Genomic DNA, 11,112 nt, shown 5'->3' with positions numbered 1-11,112 from the left:
CTGAAGATTGTAAAATGTGAGGCACCGCTTTCTCCACGAGTTTGAAATAAAAGTGGTTTTCATTCTAAAAATATCTTGTTCCCTCCATTCGCTAGATATTGACACCTGACTTTGAAAGGGTTTCCATCGTTTGCGCACTGGCGTGGCGCACGAAAATACAGAACATCTGGTTTCGCCTAGTGATCTGATGGCTTTAGCTATGTGATTCAAGAAAAATTCACGAGGTACAATTAAAATTGTCGACGGTTCAAACGTGAGCGACTTGCTTTCCTTTCCCTTAACAATGACAGCTCTGACAGTTGACTTTTAAAATGGCTTTCTTAAGGGCGCGCGTACGGAATAAAAACAGACAATAACATTGCCGTTTTAATCTCTTGTTTTCTTATTTTTATTCAGTTATGCGATTCAAGAAAAATTCACTACCTGACTCGTGAATTCCACGTTAAATTTCACTTGAAAAATCGATATCGCACTCATCGCTTCGCGATTCGTGCGATATCGGTTTTTCGCGTGAAATTTAACGTGGAATTCACTCGTCAGGCAGTGAATTTCTCTATAGAATTACATTTGCACTCAGCCCTTGAAGACATAATGACTACAACAAAGTATTGTTCAGTTGTACTTAGACCGAAAGTTACTCATGCATACTTTTTGGTTGCTTCAACAAGCGATAGAGTGGGAAAGTCTTGTTTACATGCATTTATTAGTTTATCAATGGGCTATTTTTTAATAAATCAAGCAGTTATGTACCTTGCAGTAACAACTGACTGCTCTCTTATAATGATAAAATAACAATGTCTAATGACAACCTTACAGTGATCAGGGAAAACCCGATAATTATCGGAAGGCATACCTTTTCAACATTATCACTCGGGAATGTCACCAACCTTTCTTTCTATCTTAATTTCCATTCAAAAGACTCTTTCTCAATTTTATTTCTACTACAATTAACAAAAACGCTCAGTGTTACAGTATTTCTTAGTTTACGGTTTCCTGCATAAACCCTCAGTAACAAGTTCACTTCTTGGTGTAAATCCGCAAAAGGGTATATTAGGAAATTCCCGAGTGATAATGTTGAAATGGCATGCCTTCCGATAATTATCGGGTTATCACTGATCGCTGTAAGGTTTTCCTTGGACATTGTTATTTAATCATAAGAGAGCAGTCAGTTGTTACTGCAAGGTGCATAACTGTTTGACCTTCTTATTTGAGACACTTAAATAAACATCATGAAGGTAAGCGCTCTGTGTGATATCATGGCCTCTTGAGCAAACTGAATGAGCTTCGGAATGCAATCAAATTGGTAATTTTGTTACTGGTGCATGTCTAATGAGCTGTTCAATGTCATTAAACAACTTTTTTTTCGAGAATTGCGAGGTATTTTATTCGCTTGAGCTTTTTGCAAAGGCAACTCAATTTTTTTCTCGGAAAGGTAAGCTCCGTTTTAGAAAACACGAGGAGGAAAATAGACAAAAGTAACGATCTTTCTGTTGGTTTTTGATATACATATATATCGCTGTTTCAAGTTGTTCATAGTTCCGCAAGATTTTATGACCATATTTAGTTATCTTTGGAGCCATTAACGCCCTACGATTTTGCAATGCTTCACTTAATTTTACGGCATACATTCGTTAATGTTGCTACTTTATATGTTTTCTTCGCAATAAGAAGAATAGCAACAGAACTGAAATGCATGGGCTAACACATAATTTCTTTAATCTATTTTAGCTAGATTTCTCTACCATATCTCTTAGGCTTGGGGTATTGTTGCTTATGTTGGTGCTTCTGTACAAAGTGAAAGTAAATGCTTCGCTACCTTAATAGCAGCATAGGCTGAATTGCTAAGGTCTATAGTGTTACTAAGGTTGAGATCGGACGTCAGCCATTATCAGGCGCCTCTGGCAGCCGCGTAAGTTCATGTAACGACCTCACCTTTTCCCCCCACACATCCCACCCCAGGGGAGGACATCCATCACACGGTAATCTCGTGCGTGGAAAATTAACGTCTCCTACCCCTAACCCTGCAGGAGACGGGACCTCCATCTATTCGTCCTTATCCGAGAAGACCAGAATATCTTTCCATTTCATTGATGTTTTAGAAAGGTAGCAAATTCTCCTCAGTTATTTTAAGACCATGAGTATTGGTCCGGCCGGGGCTCAAACCCTCGACCTCCCGCAAAACACAATCCGGCGCTATAACCAATTGAGCTAACCAGGAGAACCGTACAGCATTGAATAATGTAAGTATAACCATCCGCACGCATGTACAAGCACGCACTGACGGAATTATGCACACACGCGAAGCAACAACCACACTGGGGAGTCCTGATTTCTTGAGTCTGAAGTATGTCGCTTATATTGAATATCTCAAAAATGACTCTGTAACGTTGACCTGTGCATGAGTTTTCATGTCATGAACCAGCGGTATGGATCGCATTGAGAGATTTCTTCAGGGTTATGGTCTGACCAACAATCGGAAAGAGACATTATTGTGTTTTACACGTAAGACTGCTAGGACCGGAATGTAATATTATGTGGTCATTGATAGAATATTTGTTGGCTTGTTTAGTGTCACTGTTGTTAGTTTTAAACCTTTTAACTGTCTTAGTTTTACTTCAGAAGTATTTCTGAAATGTAATGATTTTCATCCCTTCTATTCAATAAAGTTTTATTTATTACAAGTGCGTATTTATCATAAGACTGCTAACATAAAAGTCAGTCAGATCTATTTAGAGGTTTGAAAAGCATACATGTACGTCTTTACTCTTTAAGCTGTAGGGTCTAAATGTTACAAACTCAACGAGGAAGAAATATAAAACAAATTTTATTTCCTAAAGTTCTTGCGGGATAAGTAATTAGGAATTAAAAAATTACTTGAACTGTAATAAAAGAAATTTTAATACCACACTGTTGAACCTTGTTAATTTGTAGTTATTTTTCCGGCCTGCTCTTTTGATTTCCCCACTATTTTGTTCACAAAACATTTCGTTACAATACTTCAAGCTGCCACTTAGTTGTGTGTTTGGTTTTGTTACACCAAGTAAATAAAAATGGATTCCTGTAAATGTTAAGACTTTTCAAAAGCAAGTGAGAACAGCGGACATTTACTCTGGAAATTTAAATGCTCTAGTTATACAATTTTCATGACTGCTCTTCCTTACTTCTGTAACGAGCGCTGAACGGCAACGGACAACTACATTATATCAAGCAGAAACCAAAGAGCTGCCTTTAATGCAAAAGATCAACAACCGATACACACAGTCATAATTATTCTATCACAGAGGCGATACATACCACGAATAGTTACAGTCGTATGATGGTATTTGATAACATGCGCGAGCGATCGTCACAACTTTCAAATGCTTTTCTTTCATTTGTAAGAACTTCCATAACTTTCTACTCCATGTCCTCAAGGGAAATGGTGACTTTATTCAGTGATGAGAAATCCCGTTTCAAAGCAAACACCATGACTGTTGATGTATCTAGAGCAACAATGTGAATCAAGTTCTTAATGCATAATCAAAAGATCAGAATGCCACAAGGTCTCTTCCAATGGGTTAATGTCTGTTGAGAATTATGATTATATTTTAAAAGTAAAATTATATGAATAGGCTTCCTTGGTTGTTCTCTTATCATTATTAACAATATAACACAACTGTTGCATGAACAGTGGACATGTAATGCTAAATATTGGGCCAAATTTTACATGATATTCTGCACCCAAGGGGTGTTTTCCAATATAGATGATAATGTATTCTTTTTGTCGCTGCCATTTTCTTTCATTGAGCTGGAGAGCATAAATTGAACTTGCAAGAAAAAGTACAGCCCATGTCAGAATGTCAAAAAAATGTCAAAAGAAGGCTTGAAGGGAAGAAAATTTAATGTTATGTCAAAAATTTCAAAATTAACACTGGCTTATACTCTTGATGAAATATAACAGTGAGAGACACCATGGCTAAAGACCTTTTTAATTTCCTCAAAATAAGATTAAAAAAATTCATATTTCATGCTGCTGGGTAGTCTTGTGTAGATCAAACTTAGGTTTGTTCTTCTATTAAAACTTGGCCATCCTTGTTCCTTCTCCGTTTTTTCAGTCCTTCCAGTCTTTGGGGTTTGTCTCCTCTGAGAGAATACATTGATTATATTAAGACTTCTGAATGTAACCTGTTTAACTAATAACCAAATGTAACTTTCTTTTTACTTGGTCATACCATAACATTCATACAACTGTGCATACCTTGTTGATCTGTTGTAAGAGGGGACCATGGTAATTCCAGCAGTGGTGAAAATATGCAACACACATCTCAAATACAGTGGCCTAATGTCTGCATAAGGATCACAGTTTGGCACAAGTTGCCGCAACCAGTGCCATGACTTTGTGATTCGCTCCCTATATTTGACCAGAAAAGTAGTATTCAAAGTACTGGGTCTGACTTCTCAAAAGTTGCAATTAATTATTGATAATAATTAAAAAGCTGTTAATTATAAAAAAGGACAGGAGGACTGATCTTACAGTTGTTATTTTAGACCTTGGTTTCTTTCTTTTCAGTCCAGAAGTATCACCTTTATTTAATGTTGAGCTTTGGACAAATACTAAATAACCAAAAACATGTCAGCTTATTGTTTTAGTTAATAATAGACTGATATTATTGGAGTTCACACAATGAAGACGACTGAGTTGGACAACCAAGATCAGGTTCTTATTAGGTACAATCAGTCAGTACTCACTGATCAGAAACCAATATTACTGTAACTTACAGTACTTCACTGCTCAATAGTGTCTGATTATTTATTGATAGCCAACACTTTCCTGCAATCTAGTATTTACAGTGAAACCCTTCTATGTGGTGTTGAGTTTCTAGCTCTTATTATGTATGAAGAAACAAAAGGATTGGAAAAGAGAACTCAAAGTAACACCAGAAATACCAAGTTTGATTTGGCAGATTAGTCAATTGTAGTCACCCATATCCCACTACAAAAAAATTTTAAAAAAGTCAGAACACAAACCAGATTGAGACCACGGTAGTAACTCACTGCATATGTGTAATTTAATATTAGATGCATGTATCTAAAGGGTCCTACTAATATGCCCTTGGCACTGGCTGCATTTTCATTAATTTGATAACTGATGGCAGTGAGTAAAAGTTTTAGGGTTGATAGTATGAGATACCTGAATTATTATGCTGAATTTTCATTAATGGGGCAGCTAGTTTTATTTTCGCTCAAACATGGAGTAAATTTTACTTGAGTAGTTTTTCACTTGCAAACTTAGCATATACCAGTACAAAAAATTTGTGTGGGTTGGATATGCAGTCAGCTCTAAGCTATGGTAATGTGAATGCAGTCTTGCATCTTAAGAAAATTACCAACATTTCCAATAAATAATTCAGTTTTGTGATGGTACCAAAAGTTGATAATGAGCTTACCTTTGGGAGTAAATTTCTTCATTCACATTCTTTTCTCGGGTTCTCTAATCACTTTTATCAGCTTTTGTCTGTGGGGTCTTTTTTCCAGATTGATTGATTTCATCATTGGAATTAGCACTCACTGGCTCCATCACAGCATTTTTCTGCCTCTGTTTGTTTCCTGCAGGAAATATCTTGTGGAATTTCATCCATGGCCTGCTTCTTGTCCTCTTCTTTTGTAAGCATGGAAGGTTGCCAGTTATCCCTTTGCATAAACCCACTAGACATAACAGTGCTCCCTGGGCCACCTCTGTCTTTGTTTACATGAACATTACTTAATTACCATTTGTAACATGAGGATAATTAAGTGAAATGGATGTTGTGGTAGCAGCTGTGTGTGATACAAACCACCACATGACATCTGTTCTGCTAAGTGAGGCACAGTACTCTTCTCATAATAGCCTTGCTGATTCAAAGGTGATGAAGAAATCAAGAGTAGATGAATGTGATTATGTACACTTGGTGTGTTATCATAACCATGTAAAGATGATGAAACTGAAGGTAAACCCCTACTTAAAGCTGGACTCTGCCGATCTTTAAGACTTGCTGCTCCAGCACCTGGTTTAAACAAGGAATTAGAGGGATTCTGCATTGCATAAAACATCACATACATGTACACTGCAAAACGACAGGCAGGAGTAGTCTGAAAAGTTCTTCTCAAGTATATGGCAGTATTATTAACACTGTGCAGTCAATATAATATTACCAACTGAAGGCAAACAAAACAGTCAAAATGTATTAACCTGGTGAAATGTTTCATTTAGACTGGTCAACAAGCTGCCCTAACTATCTTGTAAATCTGCAAGTACACTACATTATATCAACAAGCAGCCAACTCACTTTGATGTCTAACTAGCACCCTGACTCTTGGTTCACATTGAAGAAGTATCATTTAAAGCAGCCAAAAATCCAGAACTTCACATTTAACCTGTTAGTAAACAAAACATGTGCTTAACACATTTAGCAGACAAGTTGCTACAATTAATGAGCCCACTTACTCTGATCTTCAACTTGGTTATGAGCTGGGAAAACTATAATTTTGAGGAAACAAGTGATATGCAGTCAGAGGCTTACAAATGATGAATGTCTTCACTCCTTCACCAACCTCTTCCATATAGAGCAATAATCAAATATACCTTTACCATCATGGTTGTTACTTGATGATAGAGAAGCTAGCTGTGTCAAATTTCCTTTTCCTTACAAAGCTAGGCCTCTTTAATTTGGGAGTAACTGCAACAAAATTTTGAAGAGATTTTTAGACAATGTCTCCCTTGTAAATCTATCAAATTATTATCAAACATTCATAAATGATATTTTGTTTTTACAAGGTGCACAAGTATTCACCAGACTGAAAAGGGCCGGATGCATATATGCATGTTCAGTAATAAAAATGAATAGGAAATGAGCTAAATTGAAGTCAACACTAAGTTACAAAAAAATTAAAGAAAATTCTCACAAGTGATTAGAAGACTTACTTGGGTGCCATTACAATTTTCTGAAAGGGGCTAAATTGTGTATGGCTCTGCCAACAACATTCTCATTAGGCACACAGCTTCACTGCTTGATGATACTCATTTAGTGTCCACCACAAAAAAGCTCTTGACCATGTCCAGGGAGAGACTGACAAAACCAGAACGAACATGTTTACAAAATGAGCCACCAGTCAGTAGAAAAGAAATTGTTAATTGTTGGTTTGATTTACATGCAGTTTAAATTCCATTGCTCAGTTATTGTACTGAGGTAATGGATCTAAACTGACAACACAATTGCCAATTAGACTACTGTCCAGGTTTTTTTCCTCTCTTTAAATTTGTCCTTTTTTGGGAAGGATATCTAGTTAAAGAGCAATTCAGGCAGATTACACCATCCAAAATTCCCTGTAACTCTGACTATATAAATTGACTATATAAATAAACACTCTCAAAAATAATGTAAGACATTGAAAAAAAAAAGCTAGCATGAATTCCCCAAATGCTTTGTAAGAGATACTGGCAAAGTGTTCTGGTTGTGTTATCAGGTGATTTACTGCACTTCCCAAATCACATTCCAGTGTCAAGCATTTGAACACAAGCTCATCAATGTTTAACTGCTCTTGCATCAAGTATCTTACAGAATCTAGGAGAAACTTCTAAATTTAGTTATAACACTTAACTGCAATGGACAACTTTTACCATAAGTCAATACTCAGAAAAATAACATACTACATTCTAGTGTAACAAAGAATTAAAAAAATAGGATCAAATTTATTTTTGAGAACAGTTCAATTGGTTCAATCTTTTAGTTGTCAATTAGGAAACTCATAGATGAGTTACCTTAAAAAAGCTATAATTTTAATTTGCATTGGTTTCTGCTACAGCATTAATTTGCATCTCCAGCTATATCAAAAGAAACATTAAAAAAGAGAGAAGCCTTTGAGCCGATTATTAGAAGGGGAAATTGAGTTATACATACATGTAAATGACTTTGTACAGTTGTTGTTTTAGGTAAGCAATACACCACATTTTCCCATCATTTACTACAGACTCCATTAACCCATGTAAGTTAAAGGAATTACTAGAGGGGAGGGAAAATCACTGACCTGATTTAATTTCTTCTTAAGTTTCAGTGACATAGCTCCATCATTACAGGTATATTAAACAATAGATTTTTAACCAATCTCTTTTTCTTGAGATTCCTTTATTTTTAATAATATTTAAATTTCTTAAGGGCCTCAGTTCTTAAAGCACTGGTCAATGAGGCTGGCTCTGCCTCCATGAACTCATATAATTGTTTTCAGTCTGTCGTGATGATAATGATTAAGGGAAGGCTGGTTAGGCCAGTAACCATTGCGATATAAGTAACCAAGGAGAAAGGGACAGGTTTACCTGACAAGGGTCCAGAGGAAATAAACATAATGGGTGTGTGCTCATTACATGCCTTTGGTGATCTGTTGAAACAAAACAACTGGGTTCATCAAAGAAGCCATAGAGGCTATAACTGTCTGAGGGAGAGAGAATTAATGTTTATTTAGTTTTAGGAAATTAGCAACTTAAAGTAACACGAAATACATAGTGACAAATTTTGGAACATCAAGAGAGATGAAATACAACAATGTTCAGAAATATTTAGGGCTTTAAAGCCTTAAAAGGGAAGTGCAAATTAGCCTCTATGTAATCACTAATTAATGTCTACTATAGGAAATCTTTGAATTACCAATTCACACAGTTTCAAAAAAAAGGAGAAAAATCTCAGGACTTCAATAAATCCTAGGCTTAACAGCATTTTGAAATAATCATGTTCAGGTAATGATATTTTCAAGTACATGAGAGTAATTTGGTGTTAATCAAGCACAAATAAATTCCTCACAGAAAACAAAATTAATTTGCAAGAGAACAAAAAGCAAGTGTAATTTGTAGTCTTTGAAAACTTAACAAGTGCTTAATTTAATTAATGCTACAGTGCATGAGAAATCATGTTATTATACTTATCAGTAATTTACATAAAAAAAGCATCAAAGAGAGTCAAGACACATGACCATTTGTGATTTAACACTGTCTTGTGTTCCAGCTTTGCACTTGTTTATAATTCTACATTTGTGTTATATGAAAAATGCACTCAGTTGCAGCCAATTGGAGGCGCATAATTTTTTCATGTACATAAAAATGTGTTTAATTGTACTTAATTTGGCCACTCACGATAAAAGAGACAGACTTATTAAAAAGATGACAGTTACTTGATAGTCTTTATGAATTTGTTTTCTTCCCAGCTGATGCAATGCTTGATTCTTTGTTAAACCGTAAGGACTCCAGCTTTTTGTAGATGATTGTTGTTGAATCTGAACTCTTTGCTGAGGACAAATATATGCATGCTCCTTTCGACTTTCCTCTTTCTGCAATCAAAGTTAGCCATGGCAATGTGCCATAACCCCTATAAAATTCACCAAACCTGACTACATATTAAAAAGTAAATGACAAGGAAATGCTGTTTGTGTCCTAAAAAATCTCATTTTTTACTTTGAATATTCATATTAAACATGCAAATGATGTATTTCTGAAGTCAGTTTGTCTACTTCTATAGTCGACCTCTCGAGAAAGGCATAGCTTACTGACCCACAAAGTACTTTCGTATATAAACAAAAAACTTCAGCCCAAAAATCCCCAGCAACGCGCATGCCCTGTTTATCACGAGCTAGGTTTTTAAGGTACTGAAACTTTTGAAGGATCGTTTCGAGCGATGAAAATAGAACATCACGCAGACTCACCTCGGCGCTCTTTGCATTTGTGTCAGAATCCTCACCTTTACTTTCGATCATTGTTCAATTGACGCGAAGAGGTACTAGATTGTGATATGATGTTGGACTTCGCCTTCAGAAGGCACTGAAATTCTTAAACGTTTTTGCTTTGTACCTTGCGTCCAGGCATATCTTCTTGCGGAGACATCCATGAAATCTGTCAGGCATGCTATCGAGTGGCCGCGGGAAGAGTAACACGAGTCAACAAAACGTGCGGTGACAAGTGCACGTGAGGCCTGCACGTGAGGAAAATACTTTCAGGTTAATTAAGGGGTATTGTACACAACAAACGAAATGAGTATGATAACAAGAGTAGTACCTTTTACTCCGAAAAAATTGTTTTTGAAATCTCATCGCGTGGAGGCAAACACAAAGTTAGCTAAAAATCCAAATATCGCGTCGAAGTTTCAAATACTCGCCTCATTTGTTGGAGGAATCAGAGTTGAATGATGGCATTCCATAACGTATTTACCTTGCACTGTTTGAGTGATTTCTGCATTTTTCCACCAAACTCGCCTTGTTGAAGGCTGTTCAGTGAAGATGGCTCAAATTCTTGCGAGAATGCTTCACAAGCTGGGGAAGATCTTGCTAGGTGTAAACTCAGTCACTGAATCTCTCCTCGTCCTCAAGAACGTCGCTCTGTCACCGCCGTAAGCCAATTATTTGTCAGGTATGTGTTCCAAATTGTGTTGAAGTGCTTGTAAAATTTTTTGAAATGAAACACTTTTTTTCCAGTTCTTCTTTGAAGTTTTCTTTGACTCCTTTTTTTGGAAGTTTTTATACCTAACTTTTCTAAGTCAAAATTTAGCGAAAATTTAAGAACTCCCATTCCATTGTTTCAGTCTAAATGTTTGCACACTCTTCTGCAAACATAAACCCTTTAAACCCAAGAGTGACCAGTATCTAATTTCTCCTTACAATATCATCCCTGAATCACACATCAGGGTCAGGAGAATAAAGGAAATGGTCACCAACTGAAAAAGCTCCTGATTGTTATACAAATTCTCCCTGCCAGCACCACAGGAAATGTATCGAGACAAGCAATTAAGCAATTCATAGCAACAGCATAACACCAGTTAACCTCCAATAATGAAGTTTCATACTTGGTCTTTCAGTCGTAAAACCTATTTCCAAGTTATCCACGGTAACATTATTTATTATTAAAAGACTAGTGTAGTGTTTTGCAAGGATTTCCAGCCCTTCTGTCTGCCGACTCATGCTTCTATCTCGCGTTCAGACTTACCTATTTCATCAGACAACCGTCAGAATCTGTTTGGTGTATTGGACATGTATGGTTTTTTAACTGATAGTTTAATTCGAGAGAGAAATTTTTCGGGAAACTAGTTAAAGTACTAACTACCTATAACCGCAAAAGAA

At 36.3% G+C, this 11,112-nt stretch overlaps 1 long non-coding RNA gene and 1 pseudogene across 2 annotated transcripts; both read right to left on the bottom strand.

The window, feature by feature from the left end:
- Positions 1-2,808: 2,808 nt before the first annotated feature.
- On the bottom strand, positions 2,809-4,823 carry LOC148742455 (uncharacterized). Its single transcript, XR_015999756.1, has 2 exons — positions 4,238-4,823; positions 2,809-3,482 (listed from the first exon to the last, which is right to left on the bottom strand). It is a non-coding gene; the product is annotated as an uncharacterized LOC148742455 (long non-coding RNA).
- Positions 4,824-4,944: 121 nt separating this feature from the next.
- LOC148742454 (uncharacterized) lies at positions 4,945-7,076 on the bottom strand (annotated as a pseudogene). Its single transcript, XR_015996227.1, has 4 exons — positions 6,941-7,076; positions 6,306-6,695; positions 5,427-6,023; positions 4,945-4,972 (listed from the first exon to the last, which is right to left on the bottom strand). The product of XR_015996227.1 is annotated as an uncharacterized LOC148742454 (transcript).
- Positions 7,077-11,112: the final 4,036 nt, after the last annotated feature.

Source organism: Stylophora pistillata, chromosome 1 (genome assembly GCF_964205215.1).
Source record: "Stylophora pistillata chromosome 1, jaStyPist1.2, whole genome shotgun sequence".
Classification (NCBI taxonomy): domain Eukaryota; kingdom Metazoa; phylum Cnidaria; class Anthozoa; order Scleractinia; family Pocilloporidae; genus Stylophora; species Stylophora pistillata.
The sequence above is the reverse complement of the archived record's forward strand: the minus strand, read 5'-3'. Positions and strand labels throughout refer to the sequence as shown.